Genomic DNA, 15,660 nt, shown 5'->3' with positions numbered 1-15,660 from the left:
TACCTAAGAAAAAATTTAAAAGTCTGACTTCAGAAGTCTTAAATTTACTGTCCCCCGATAATGTTGAGGAGTCAATAAATACCCCAGTTGTTTCAAGCTTTCACAGTAGTGTTGCTGATGTTCATGACTATTCCACAAGTGACTCATCCAATGAAAGTGATGATAGCAAATAATAACATAATTATAAAAGATAACTTACCCTATAACTTTTTGTTGGATCAGGTTTTATTCAATTTAAATCTATTGTCTTTTCTACTTTGTATGATACTTTTAAGTTTTTGTAATAAGTAATTTTCACAGAATTAATTTAATTATTTACATTGTTATTATTATTATTGTAATTCACTTTTACATTCCTGACTGGTACTATAAAATAATTCTGTAAAAATTGTAGTGCCAGGATAAATACTCAAATAAATACAAAATATGTATGTACATATGTACAGTCACTCACATAAATAAGTAGACACCCCTTTTTGGATAATTCTTACAATTTTCGCTTTCGCAAATTTATTTTAACTAATTTCCCATAAGAAAATTTGTCACGATCTATAACAAAAACTAAATTATATTTAAAAAATTCGACGAATTTTCATAAAAAATTTTAATTTTTTTCCGAATTTTTAGAATTTTTTATAGTATTGAGATTTGTTTTCCATTCAATTTAAGTACAATAAAGTAATATTCTTAATTCCTTTAAATTTTTTTGGATCTATGTCACTTATTCACATGAGTTACTGTATATGAAATAAGCAAATGTATGCATATGAAGTAAAATTTTGGAAAAAAATAAAAAAAAAGAACATATGGCTGAAAAAAATGACGTAGTTGTAATAAATGACTGCATATGAAACGGAAAATCTCATAAAATAATTTTGTCCAGCTAGCTTGTTCTACACGAAACACTGTGCGCCGTTAAGAAAAATGTTCTTATAATTGAAAAAACTTGTTTCTAAAATTTTGATGTTGCTTTGCCGGGGGCGTGAAACCAGGATCTTCGGTACGGTTGGCGGAGCACGCTACCATCCCACCAAGGCGGCTGCCGTAGATATCAAATAGGCATGTAAAAAATCCATTTGCACATTGACGTATCAAAACTGTTCACATCTCAAGTTTTTTGTTATTTCCGTGGTTAAAACTGTCAAAAGTTGACATGTTATCAAGTTGTTTTGTCAATGTTGAATTTGAAATTAGTGCTAATCAACAATAATATTCCTTCAAACTCTCATCTTCTTCTAGACGATTTTGATATACTGACGTCAATGCCAATTAGAAATGTGAAAAAATTTTAAAGTCAGCTTTGTTCGCATGCCCGTCGTGCATGTATAATAGAATAAAGTTGAAAACCTATAATCTCAAGACGTTAACCAATGAGTATAAGAGATCCAGTCCTCTAAAGAAATACAGTGGCAAAAGCAAATCGTCATGGTGGAGTAAGAAGCTAAGTAATCGTAAAAGACAGGTTTGGATCGTGTTTTGATTCAGGCTTACACTCGAAAATATAGGAAGAATGCCTTTTATTTGTTCCAACTAAAAAAATTAATGAGTGTGTTTCCTATATTTTAGACTGGAAGCATCAACAAAAAAAACAACAGATAGTAGTAGTATAAATATGGCAAGCTAGGACTTTTTTAAGCTAGCAAAGCTTGCAGGAGGTTTGCTCCGACAATTGTAGTGACCTTTTAACGACCTATACAATCAACATAGAGTCTTACGGAGAAATGCCTCTTCAGGATCGATGGCTCAAGCGAAACGGCCTGGCTGAGTGATATTGAGCCAGGGAATAGTCCATGAACTAATAAAGAAAAATAACAGCGAATGGTCACGTGCAAGAGAAGAGACCTTGAGACGATTCTCGACCTCTCCAACAGGTTAGGGGGCTTAGAATATACCCGCGGCACGTATGCCGGTCGTAAAAGGCGACTAAAATACCAAATTGACTAAAGGAGTTGTGTACCGTAACCCTTTCAGGGGTTGCCAGCGCAATTTATTATGCGGTCATACTAAATCGTTCCCGAGATGGGCGGGCTAGTACCTTGGTGCTTGTTACCACAACGTACCGGATCTGCATCCGACAAAGGACCATCAACATCGATAACACTCCCTAAAACCTGCGATAGTATCCTTATCGCTACACCAACAACAACAACGATTCTTGACACACTCTTCGCATTGATTGATAATAGGAAACAGTTGGGATATAATATCGAAACTGCAGGAACGTTACTAAATTCCAAAATTAAACTTAACGAGCCTGACCCGTGCGCATCTTGCGCAACCAATATAAATGTCTGTTATCAAATATCAACAGAAATCAGCTGTTCTAGTAACTTACAACTTGCGCTGCCATCTAGCGTATAATAGCAACTGCTGCCAATCAATTAAAACTTACAGTTGCGCTGACATCTAGCGTACAATAGCAACTGCCGGCAATGCAGTGTAAATATTCCCAAAATGCCATAAAACAAATAGATTTCTTTGGGTTCTCACAATCGTTTATTTTTAACAAATTATTTTAATAAAATATAGCTAAACAAAAGCACTACGACCAAAATTGCCCAAAGCTCGCTAATAGCCCGAATCTCCATCTTTACGACCAAAACTTTATTTATAGATTTGGATTCCAAATAAGAGCGAAAAAGGGACCCGTACATGAAAACAGCAATTAGAAATAATATATATGATTATTTAATGCAAAATCCTATATTTAAAAATTTTGTAGGGTCACAAAGCCGCAGACTAAAAATTCTGGATTCAATATTACTTACTTACTTACTTACTTAATTGGCGCTTAACCGTCTAAACGGTTATGGCCGTCCAACAAGGCGCGCCAGTCGCTCCTTCGCTCCGCCAACCGGCGCCAATTGGTCACACCAAGGGAGTTTAAATCGTTTTCCACCTGGTCCTTCCAACGGAGTGGGGGCCGCCCTCTACCTCTGCTTCCATAGGCGGGTTCCGATAGAAACACTTTCTTGGCCGGAGCATCATCTTTCATTCGCATAACATGGCCTAGCCAGCGCAGCCGCTGCGTTTTAATTCGCTGGACTATGTTGATGTCTGCGTATAGCTCGTACAGCTCATCATTAAATCTTCTTCGGTACTCGCCATCGCCAACGCGTAGAGGTCCATAAATCTTTCGAAGAACTTTTCTCTCGAACACTCCCAAAGCCGCTTCATCTGCTGTTGTCATGGTCCATGCTTCTGCCCCATATAGCAGGACGGGTACGATAAGTGACTTGTAGAGTATGATTTTCGTTCGCCGAGAGAGGACTTTACTTTTCAATTGCCTACCTAGTCCAAAGTAGCATTTATTGGCAAGATTGATTCTTCGCTGGATTTCAGTGCTGATGTTGTTGCTAGTGTTGATGCTGGTTCCCAAATAAACGAAGTCTTTTACTATTTCGAAATTATGGCTGCCAACAGTAGCGTGGTTGCCAAGGCGCATATGCGCTGACTCTTTGCTCGATGACAGCAGGTACTTCGTTTTGTCCTCATTCACCATCAAACCCATCTTTACCGCTTCTTTTTCCAGCTTGGAGTAAGCAGAACTAACAGCGCGGGTGTTTAGACCGATGATATCAATGTCATCAGCATATGCCAGTAATTGCACGCTTTTATAGAATATTGTTCCAGTGCGGTTAAGTTCTGCAGCTAGTATAATTTTCTCCAGAATCAAATTAAAGAAATCGCACGATAGGGGGTCACCCTGTCTGCAACCTCGTTTAGTTTCGAACGGCTCGGAAAGGTCCTTCCCAATTCTGACTGAGCTGATGGTGTTGCTCAACGTCATTTTGCACAGCCGTGTAAGTTTTGCGGGGAAACCAAATTCAGACATAGCGGCATATAGGCAGCTCCTTTTCGTGCTGTCGAAGGCGGCTTTAAAGTCGACGAAGAGGTGATGTGTGTCGATTCTCTTTTCACGGGGTTTTTCCAAGATTTGGCGCATTGTGAAAATCTGGTCGATGGTAGATTTACCAGGTCTGAAGCCGCACTGATTAGGTCCAATCAGCCGGTTCACGGTGGGCTTCAATCTTTCGCACAATACACTTGAAAGGACCTTATATGCGATATTAAGAAGGCTGATTCCACGATAGTTGGTGCATTTTGCAGTATCCCCCTTCTTGTGGACTGGGCAAAGAACACTTAGATTGCAACCGTCGGGCATGCTTTCGTCCGCCCATATTTTGCTAAGAAGCTGCTGCATGCGCCTTACCAACTCCTCGCCGCCGAACTTGAATAGCTCCGCAGGCAATCCATCAGCGCCCACGGCCTTGTTTTTCAATCTGGTTATTGCTATTCTAACTTCGTCATAATCGAGCGGGGGGACATATATTCCATTATCATCGATTGCGGGATCGGGTTCTTCATCTCTGCGCGGTGAATTGCTGCCTCCATTTAGGAGAGCAGAGAAGTGCTCCCTCCATAATCTAAGCACTCTCTGGACATCAGTTACAAGGTCGCCGTTTTCATTCCTACAGGAGTTTGCCCCGGTCTTAAAACCTTCCGTCTGTCGCCGTATTTTTTGGTAGAATTTTCGGGCGTTATTCCTGGTGGCTAGCTGCTCAAGCTCCTCGCACTCACGCCTTTCTGCTTCTGCTTTTTTCTTCCTGAAAAGGCGTCTCGCTTCCCTTTTCAACTCACGATAGCGTTCACACACTCCTCTTGTCGCGCTCGCTTTTAACGTGGCCCTGTAGGCAGCATCTTTTCTTTCGGTTGCAACGCGGCATTCTTCATCATACCAGTTGTGTTTTCGTGGCCGCCGGTAACCAATTTTTTCCTCGGCGGCAGTACGAAGTGCTTTGGAGATATGCTCCCACTGCTCCTGTATTCCTTCAGGATGAGTTGTGCCCTCCGAGAGCAGGTGTGAGAGTCGAGTTGCGAAATCATTGGCAGTCTGTTGTGATTGAAGCTTTTCGACGTCTAGCTTTCCGTGTGTTTTTTGTTCCTTGTTTTTAGCCGCGCAATACACAATTAAATTGTTCGAAATACTTTTAAGATAAGCAGGAGTACTTAAGTCACATGCTTTTTTCACAGTATACAATACAAATATCGGTCACGTGTTGTTAAAAAATGAAGTGAAAGCGTAAATACATCATAATATGAAGAATAAAAGAAAGTCACTCGCATGAAACTTTCGCTTATAGACGTTGAGAGTAAATAATTTGATTAAAAAGTGGTAAAGAAAGCTGTTTTTTAAACAGTTTTATTTAGGTTGACTTGACAGGTTGCACGGCTGAACGCCGTTGTGAACGAATTTTGTAATTAAAATTTAAGTAACTTTCCGATAAGCTACAAGTTTGAAACTTGGTATATAGTTCAGAACCCGATGACAATGCAATAATGAAAAAATAGGTGAGGCAAGGATCGAAATATTTCAAAAAATCGTATTTGTGGTCCGATTTGGTTCATATTTGGAACACATAATACATAGAAGAATAGAAAGCGACCTACGAAAAAAAATCGGCGCAAGGATCGAGATATTCACAAAAATTGTTTTAGTCCTGATGATGGTTTCAGATTGAAACCGAAATATCGACCAATTATATAAATTATAATACCACAAAATGCATGGTGTTTTATTTATCCTTGCGGCCTTGAGCTCAATAATCAACTAGAAAGTTAAAATAAACTTATAAGGCTATTAACAAAACCCAAAAATTCACAAAAATCGTATTTGTGGTCCGGTTTGGCTCGTATTTGGAACACAAAGAATGAACCTTTATTCCGATGCCTTCTATAATGCGAAAATTTTTCACAGTAGGTACATGGCCGTGTTGAACGAAAAATAAGGAGTAAAGGAGTACCGTGATAAAAGAAAAGAACGTGACTATTTTTAACGGTTTTATTAGCTTGCCTCTGTGTAGCAAGCGTTGTTAAAGAATTTTGTAATTGATATTTAAGTAACTTTCCGGTGAGCTACAATGCAATAAAAAGAAAAAAAAACTCAGCTAGGTGGCGCATGGATCGATATATTTCAAAAAATCGTATTTTTGGTCCATTTTGGCTCATATTTGAAACACATATTACATACAAAAATAAAAATCGCTTTATAAAAAAAATTTACCGGTAGGTGGCGGAGGGATCGAGATATTCAAAAAAATCGTATTTGTAGTCCGATTTGGCTCATATTTAGAACACATATTACATACAGTGCGGTAGAAGTGACATCAAAGTACTTTGGAGTTCGAGGAGGAATAAGCTCACGTGGCGCTGAGTCGAGTAAAGTCTTTGGAAGGATTATGTATTGAGGAATTAGATTGTAACAAATTGTCAGGAAAGAGTCCTAGTAACAATGAGTCACTAAATGAACTAAATAGAATGGGAAATAATAGGCAATTAAATAAAAACTAAAAACTTGAAAATAAGATAATTTAAAAAACTTTTTAAGTTAAACGATTTTGTTGAAAAGAATACTTACATTAAGTAATAATAATACTAAAAGCTAGAAAATAATTACATAGGTCCTAGGTACTAGTCATCACACTCCTCATCAATCTAGGGCGTTGATCATACACAAACACAAGTAAGGAAGTCTAAGTTCGGTGAAACGGAACATTACATACCCAGCTGTACACTTGAAATGCTGTTGTTTGTTTTGTGTGCTTAATAGTATACATATATATATGGTTCTCTTCTAAACTACGTTTTCTTCGATTTATGATTAATTATATTTGTAAAATTGATTTTATCACAAGTGGGCGGTGCCACGCCCATTTTAAAAAATGTTTTCAAATTTTTATCAAGAGTCTATATCAGTCCACACGTCAAATTTCTACATTCTAGGTGTATTATTTACTAAATAATCAGGTTTTTTGTGTTTTCCAAAATGTTATATATATAAAAAGTGGGCGTGGTTATCATCCGATTTCGCTCATTTGCAATACCAATCTATTCTGGATCCAGATAAGCTCGTGTACTTTTTTAATTTGGTGAAGATATCTCAATATTTACTCAAGTTATCGTGTTAACGGATAGACGGACGGTTGGACAGACGGACGGGCGGTCGGACATGGCTCAATCAAATTTTGTTTCGATACTGATGATTTTGATATATGGAAGTCTATATCTATCTCGATTCCTTTATACCTGTACAACCAACCGTTATTCAATCAAAGTTATAATACCCTGTGTACAAGTACAGCTGGGTATAATAAAATTTTTTTTTATTAGTTTATTTTGAATACTGTGGGAAATTAAGAAAGTCCATATCTACCTCAAATTTCAAGTTATTCTAAAGATATTTATAGATACTTTTGGATAGATTAAACTCAAAATTCTTTTTACACATAAGGGGCTGGTAGTTTTGGTTAGTCTTTTTGGATGAATTATTAAAATGTAAAGTTAAACGTTTTATAAATAACAAGATTTTAGCATTTTTTATACAATAATTTTTTATGTTACAACAAAAGAACTCAAGTCCAACTTACGTGACTTGAGTTCTATGAAATTATGACACACATTTTTTTTCATACATTTTAATTTTTGTGCTTCAGCAAAAGCACATAACTTCAGATATTTATAAAAGGACGAAACGGTAGTCTGGTATTCTGTATTATGAGCAAAACATTGCATTCAGCTATGAGTTTAACCAAATAGCTCAAGAATATGAAAAATAGAAAGAGGAAGGCAGCGTGGGTAACCCAAAAATAAATCTTTTAATTATGGTCCACCTTCCACTCATCGATTCAAAGGCGAACTGGCTAATGGGAAAGTCCACTCACTATTTCCTAGTTCAATATAGATCAACCAAACCCTTTCGCTGGAGCATTCGATGCCTGCAGAGGCATTTTTCCGTAAGACTCTATGTTGATTACACGTGTATAGGTCGTCAAAATTTCACTACAATTGTCAGAGCCTCCTTAGCTGCAAGCTGTGCTCGCTTAAAAAACGTACAGCTGGCTCATATTGACATTATCTGTTTTTTTTTTTGTGTTGGGTGCTTACAGTCTAAAATAAAGGAAACCCACCCATTACTTTTTTTTTTTGCGGAAAAAATTAAAGGCGTGTTTCCTATATTTTGGGTGTAAACCTGAATCAAATTAAAAACGATCCTAACCTGTTTTTAACGATTACTTAGCTGCTAACTCCACCATGGCGGTTTTCCTTTTCCACTGTATTTCTTTAGAGGACTGGTTCTGTTGGTCTTGAGATTTAAGGTTTTCAACTATATTCTATTCTACATGCACGCCGGGCATACCCCCTGTGGTTTGGGGGTAGTAGAATATGCCCACGGCAGTCATGCTAGTCGTAAGAGGCGACTATAATCCACAAAGAGGTGTATTGTTGGTTTTCTAATTAAATTGGTTTTTGTTGATCTTCGCATTTTCATACTCCAAGCCGACAGTGCACTTCTGTAACAAATCGCCGTCATCTTAAGGGTGGATAGACCTCCCTGACAAAATTGCCGTCATCGTATTAGTGACGAAAAGGGATTGTACTTTTGGTTTAATTGGTTTGTAGTTGATCTTCGGATCTTCACACTCCAAACCTCCAGTCGCCGAATCAGACAATAAAGTATTCTCTTCGGAGTAATACTGTCTTCTTTGGTGGGAGGTGGGCAAGAAAGTTTACTCATTTACTTCTCATATGGAGTAATCTGCCCGAGTACGTGCTAATCTGAACACAGGTGATCCAAAGACGCTTCTGCGGAACGTCAAAGGCATGGTTGGTTACATCTAAAAATTTTGCCCGTTGATTAAAAAGGATGCATAACAGGAAGAAAAATATGGCGGATATTCTGATGATATACAATGGCGAGTTTGTTAGAGTTGTATAAATGTAGAAAATAATGTTGAGAATAAAGTCGAATGTTGCATATAACTGAACTAGGAACGTTTAGCTGGTAGTTCAGTTGCAACAGGGTACCTCGTCGTGGAAAATTATGGATAATTGTAAGGGTGGGTATTTCCCACGCTTCTTTTTGAAATTTTTGGAAACTTTGTTGGACCAGCTATATGATCAGGTTTGCGTTTTATTACCTGTGAATGATGATATGTATCTTGAGTGCATTTGTGCTTATAGATTACATTGGTAGTCATTCACGGCGAACGAGCGTATAACTGAGCGAACGTAGTACCTATGACTAATGAGATGTATCTTAATGTGCAAGTGGTTTAGTAATATGATTAATGAAGATGTATCTTGCGATTGTTTGTGTCGTAAGTACTTGTGAGCATCACTGTCTGTGGTTGCCACAACAGATAGTTTTACTCACAAGGAATTATATGACGTTCTCACTTTTGGGAACATTTAAGTAGTTATTCATAAAGAAAGACATTTGCACTGATAGATTACATCGATATTTAGTTCATGGCGAATGTGCGTTGTGTATCATAAGGCCTTAAAAGGTTGTGTCACATCCCTAAATTGTGTTCCAAATCCCTGGAGCTCAGAAAGGGTTGCTCACAATGCCCCTAATACTTGTATTTAAATTGTGGGACTGTAGCATGTATCTGATCTATACACACAGAACATATTGCAGGCGAATCACTTGTGAACAGAGAAGAACGTACTAAGATCCGGGGTGGAGTTGCCTAACAACCGGATGCCATTAACCATAAAATGGCTGGAGCTTGATACACTCCGACCTTACCAAGGTAAAGACTTGTAATTGAATCGCCCGATTACAAGCAAATTGGTACCAAACAATTCGGCAAAGAAGTGTTGAGAGAAGACAACATGGAGCCGATAGTTTGGGCCATTGATCATGCAATAGATCCGTGTTTGTCACCGTGGAGTTAGGTCTACACAGACAGGTATCTGCGTTATAAGGCACTATCGACTGCACGCCGGGCATACGCACATAGCTGACCTTAAAATTTTGTCACATTTCTTATTGACGTCAGTCTATCAAAATCGTCTAGACTTTGGATTGCGAATCAAGAAAAAAGAGTTTAAAGGAATATTTTTGTTGATTAGCACAAACTTCAAATTCACAAGATAACATGTAAACTTTTGAAGGTTTTGAACATGAAGATAACAAACGACTTGAGATGTGAACAGTTTTGACAAGTCAATCGCAAACGTCTTGAGATTTGAACTGTTTTGACAAGTCAATGCGCAAATAAGCAAATCTTATTTAATATCTTCAAATATAGAGGCCACTACTACATGTTTGTATATACTATCTACATATCTATACACATTAGGGTGTCTCGTTTTCAAGAGATATGCTGTTTTTTGTCAGTTGGGCTAGGTTAGGTTGAGGTGGCTGCACGAAGGCACACTAAGGCCAGTAGTATTAGGCCCGTTGTGATACCACGAAAATACACCGTTACCTTTCCTTTTCGAACCATTTTGAGGACCTGATGATAGCTACCAGGTCCCTGACGTCATGCTCCACAACCTGGCTCAGATTATCAAGAAATGGAGCACGCAGAAAGCGCTGCCGTGCTCCGCTTAGTGCTGGGCAGTTTCAAATGAGGTGAATCACCGTTTCCTCCTCCTCATCCTCTTTACAACTCCTACAGCATCGACGATAAGGCGCTCCTAACCTTTCTGCATGCCTACCTATGAGATAATGGTCAGTTAGTGTATCTGTTCTTAAGTTGTACACGTGGCGGGATCTTTTAGGACCCTACTTAGGCCAGGTTTCTTTCGGTTTTTCTAGCCATCTATCGTCGGCTTGATGGTGGATGTGCTCTTTTAGCATTAGCTTGCATGTGGACAGGGGCATACCTAAGCGTTCTTGGCCAGGAAGAACCTGCCTGGTTGTACCCTGCCTAGCGAGTTCATCTGCAATGCAGTTTCCTTCAATGTCTCTATGTCCAGGGACCCATGTGAGGTGTACAGGATTCTAGTGAGCCGATCTCTTGAAGAGATCGGCGACAGTTTAGTGCTAGTTCAGAATTCAACGAGTAGGAGCTAGGAGATTTTATGGCAGCTTGGCTGTCGCTGAAAATAAAAATTTCTTTGCCAACGGTGTGTGTCCCTATCCTAGCTGCCGCTTCCATTATGGCTGCAACTTCTACCTGGAATACACTGCAGTGGTCGGGTAGTCTGAAGGAGAGCTGGAGATCCAGGTCCCCTGAGTATAGTCCACCTCCAACTCTACCGTTTAGCTTGGAGCCGTCCGTGTATATGGAAATGCTGCTGTCAGTAACAAGGCACCTATCCGACTCCGTCCAGTCATCCCTGCTGGGGATGTTTATCTTAAAGTTGGTTTCCGCAACTGTTGTGGCCGCACGGCGATCCGTGCTAGGAGGTAGAAAACTGTATTTGTTTAGTATATTTGAGTTTTTGTCAGTTACTTAAGGAAAAATCTAAGGGGTACTTGGAGAACAGCTAAACTAGAGTATCCAGTGTAAGATAAATGAAGATGACATCGGAATTTGGTAGTAGAGAAGCAGCACGAGGAAGGCTTGATCTCCTTTGGTGCTTCCAATTGGTACCAGCTAGCGCGGCCAAAATCGCCTAGGTAGTTGATGATGATGATGATGATGATGATGAAACATAAGTAATAGTTTAAAGGGTCGCAACAATGTGAAAACGACTTCAGACTTCAAAAGGTATGGTGGCATATGAATTTGAAAAAGCGGAAGTGATCAGATTGTAATAAATTGCGGCCGTCGTGGTGTAATACAAGCGTGCTACGCCTACCAAAACCGAGATCCTGCCCGGGCAAAGCAATATCAACATTTTAGAAACAAGTTTTTTCCATTAGAAAAATATTTTTCTTAACAGCGTCGCCCCTCGGCTGTGTTTGGCAAGCACTTTAATGCTCATACACATGAGCTGTGCACTATTGAAAGATAAATTAGCACCCAGATCAATTGTGGCACATGCGCATTAGTGTGAATTTTAATTCAAAATATTTATGCACATACTCGCGTGGGTGCAGATTATTAAAAAAAAAAATGCCAAGTGCTGTTAAAGTCATGCACAGGAATTAAACGGCCCTGGGTTAAGAACAATAAACATCTTCAGAGCCTTCAACGATTATGAAAAGTATCCTCGACGTATTTTAAAAGGCGCTTCAACCAATAAATTGCATAAACTTATATCCCCTCAGCATTTCGTGGAATCGTGTCCACTCGCCTACTCGCTTCAGCCGTATCCATCAAAAGGAGGCAAGAGTGTTTCATTTTAAAACACAAAATTACCTTTAGGAAAAGAGGTAAATAGTGCATTTGAGCATATCAAAGCCATCAATTTTAGTTCAGGCAAAGAAAGGGGCATCTAGCCTTAAAAGAGGTTTGAGATTTTTACTCCTGCATCTAACCAAAATACAACGAAGCTGGACGCATTATGGAAGTCCTTAAAATACATATATGATTTAGCGGTCTCCTCGAAAATTTTCGGCTTTTCCCTTCGTCTATATTCAATGGGATTTTACAAGTGGATTTTTTTTACGAGTATTGAAAGAACATTTGATATTTGTTTTGATTCCAAATGACAGGAAAAATTGTGTGCGTATGATTTTTAAAGAAAATTGCTCACACGCTCATTTTTTTTTGTACACAGCATAATAGTTTGCGCATAAATATTTTATATACAAAGCACATACATATGTACATGTGAATGTCCCTTACTCGAACCAGCACACACACATGAGTTGCGTGCAGAAATTTATTCTGATTGCACACAGCTCTTTTCCCGAGCGAAGAATGTACAAAAATGTGCTGCACATGAGTGTGCAAATACAAACCCTGGAAAATAGCATTGTGTACAATACCAAGTGTGTCAACTAAGCGATAAACGTCAAAGTTACAAACAGCCTCGCTCACCTGATGCAAATCTGAGGTCAAAAGTTGCATTTTTTGTACGTAAGACTACTTTAAGCTGAGTTGCATTTGATAGTTTCATAAAACTTTGTAGTATTTACAGAGGAAATAGTTGCATATATTTCCGTGGAAATATAAATAATAGAAGATTTGTAGCCTGCAACAATTCGGAAACATACGGTAAGCTAAATTTATTTAAATTAGAGTCAAAAAAGTCTAGAGAAACTTAACAAACTATAAAGCGCCACACGTGTAACATGTTTCTCTCAGGAAAATTTTCACTTCTATGGCTGTTTACACAAATGCATAAGGGCAAAATTAAATAAACGCTTTCGTCGCTTCAAAGCAAAGATAACACAAAGCGTTCCCTTGTCTTTCGTATGGTGTTGTCAAAGCGTAGGCATGGAACCAAAACGTTTATGTAAATGTTTCGATGCTTCGCCCGACAGATGAGTTAAATTTATGGCAGCTCCTATATCTTGCTAAGTATGGGGATAATGAATCTACGCGTTTGGTTTTTAAGTTTTATCTTTAATTCAATTGTAAATTATTAACTGCAGGTTAAACACTTATACTTATTAAATAAAAATGAAAAATGAATATTTGGTTTCGAGTTTTATATGAATGTGCCGGCGTTTCGATGACGGGTGAAAGTTTCTTCTTTTTGCTAAGTGCACTTGTATACCAACGTAGTTCAATTGTTCAGGTTGCCACACTAAGCAAAGTTTGTTGAATGTTAATGGACTCAAAAAGTTGAGAAATTCTCAAAGGAGGATTTACACCAGAGCCGGCCACACAAATACTAAAACAATTGCATAAGTGTTTGTAAAAATTGAGTGACAACTCCCCACCGTGTGCTAAAAGAAAATGTGGACTGTGAAGTTCGAAATTAAAAAGGACTCTGGTTATTTGATTTCAAGCTAATCCTAACAATATTTACTTATATTCATATAACTAAGAACGCGGAGGTCGGGCTAGCCAGATAAAACTTTTTTATAAAAGAAGGTATGGTGTTTCTTCAATGCAAAATTTACTTAAAAGATCACTTTTTCATTAAGAAAGAACTATAAAACAAAGTAAATGTAAAGATAGAAATATATATTTTCAAAACATAAAGTTATTTAATAAAAAAAAATGTATAAAAATTAATAAAACTAAGTAGAACGTACAAAAAGGTACTTATATTGAATTGTCAATATTTATTAATAATTAATTAATTATTAATATTTAAATTGTCAATATTAATATGTATGTTCAAAGGAACTTAATAATACTAACTAAAACGTATTAAAAGTCACTTTAACCTTGCAGTATATTGTTTTTATTATGTGCCCAAAAAGTAGCATGGACTCTTCCTTTTGCATTCACTGTTGATTTTAGTGAGTGAAAAGCGAAAGCAAACGATCGTGATCGCACATCGTTAGTGTCTGTGTGAAAATACGAACTCAAATTGCATAATGTGCAACTTTTGGCCGGCTCTGATTTACACCCTTTCGTCGCAGAAATCCTAGAAAATATTTTACGGGTAGTTGAGTTTAAAAAGTTTTTCACAATAATTTCAAAAACTCTACGTTTTCTATGCTTTTTACAGAGGGGTAACCTCATGTATTAATTAAATTTTTAATGAAAATCAATAACTCTGAACTGAACAATTTTCGCCATGATATAAAATTAAAATGCTGTGGAACAGGAGCAACACTTTTGTGACTATATAAACCCTGTTTAAAACTTTTACGTTCCTGCACAGAACCCTAATTGACCGTTTTCAACCGAAACAACAATGGCAACCCATATTTTCCCGTTATGCTAATTTAAGCGAGTGCCTGTCAGAAAGAAGTCAACACACTTGTACTTATCCACAATGGAAAATAGGCTTGCTGACAAATTAAATTCTTTTTTGTTCGACACTGATAGCTCGAAAACCGAATAATTGGTTTTTATCGTGTTCACTTGAATTGGCTTAAATTTTTCTTTTCGCCACACGAAATATTTTTTAAATTAATTCAATTCAGCTTAGTTCTGTTTAATTTAGTCACTCATAATTGAAATAGAATAAATTTTCCATATTATTGTATTAAATTACAAAATTAACCAAATTTTTTTATTATTTATTATTTGAATTAAATTACTATGTTATTTACTATTATATTTAGTAGCTAATTACATTTTTTTATTTAGTAAAAAACTTTCACAATGTTGAACTAAATTAATTTTACACTTCATTTGCAGAATACATAAAAGTACATAAAAGTTTATTTGCGAATTTCAACGATAAATATTAGCAAATTAAACACATTTGTTTTATTTAATGTTTTATTTTTTGTTATTACCTTTTCCCACAACTCTTTTTACACAGCTGTTTTTAGCTAAAGTTAATAGAAAAAAATGTGTACTTAAATTCATTTACATCGTTTTGTATATTGAGCGCTAACAAAAAATGGTTAGATAAATATTTTTTTTATATATCTGCCTTTCACTTCTATTTATTATTCGGATTTCAATTCATAAATTTAATCGCAACTTTAGTGAGTTGTGCGCGTCTTTGAGTGCCACTGCGTACTGAAGCACTACCAGGGTCATGATCACTCATATATATAACTATAAAATCGAGGTACTATTGGTAGATCAAAAGAAAAAAACTCAAACACGAGTGAGATAATAAGTAGTACTTGAGTACAGCTACAGTAAGCAGGTATCATTTTCAGTACGCCGCCGCCGTCAATCACGGATCCCAAATACAATTCCCACGGCTGCTGGTTTTATGCTACTCGGGTATTTTTCCTCCATCAAGTAGAATTTAATGCAATCTCGTTTATTTTTGTCGCGTATCGCTGAAAAATTGTTACTCGCAGCAGATTCTTACACTGTAACTGCTTTTCTCTTCGGGATGCTTTTGAACATAATCTTGGGTCTAAAGATTGGTACGGCAGCGTTTAAC

General features: G+C 37.3%; 1 protein-coding gene across 5 annotated transcripts in view; it reads right to left on the bottom strand.

The window, feature by feature from the left end:
* The window catches only part of LOC137250569 (proton-coupled amino acid transporter 1), a 43,080-nt gene extending 27,817 nt beyond the window's left edge, over positions 1-15,263 (bottom strand). For all 5 annotated transcript variants that reach the window (XM_067783612.1, XM_067783614.1, XM_067783615.1 and 2 more), the window contains exon 1: positions 15,053-15,263. The gene's annotated coding sequence lies outside the window, so the exon portion shown is untranslated. The remainder of the gene's footprint in view (positions 1-15,052) is intronic.
* Positions 15,264-15,660: the final 397 nt, after the last annotated feature.

The sequence above is a fragment of the Eurosta solidaginis genome, chromosome 4, assembly GCF_040869045.1.
Source record: "Eurosta solidaginis isolate ZX-2024a chromosome 4, ASM4086904v1, whole genome shotgun sequence".
NCBI classification, from domain to species: Eukaryota; Metazoa; Arthropoda; class Insecta; order Diptera; family Tephritidae; genus Eurosta; species Eurosta solidaginis.
The sequence above is the reverse complement of the archived record's forward strand: the minus strand, read 5'-3'. Positions and strand labels throughout refer to the sequence as shown.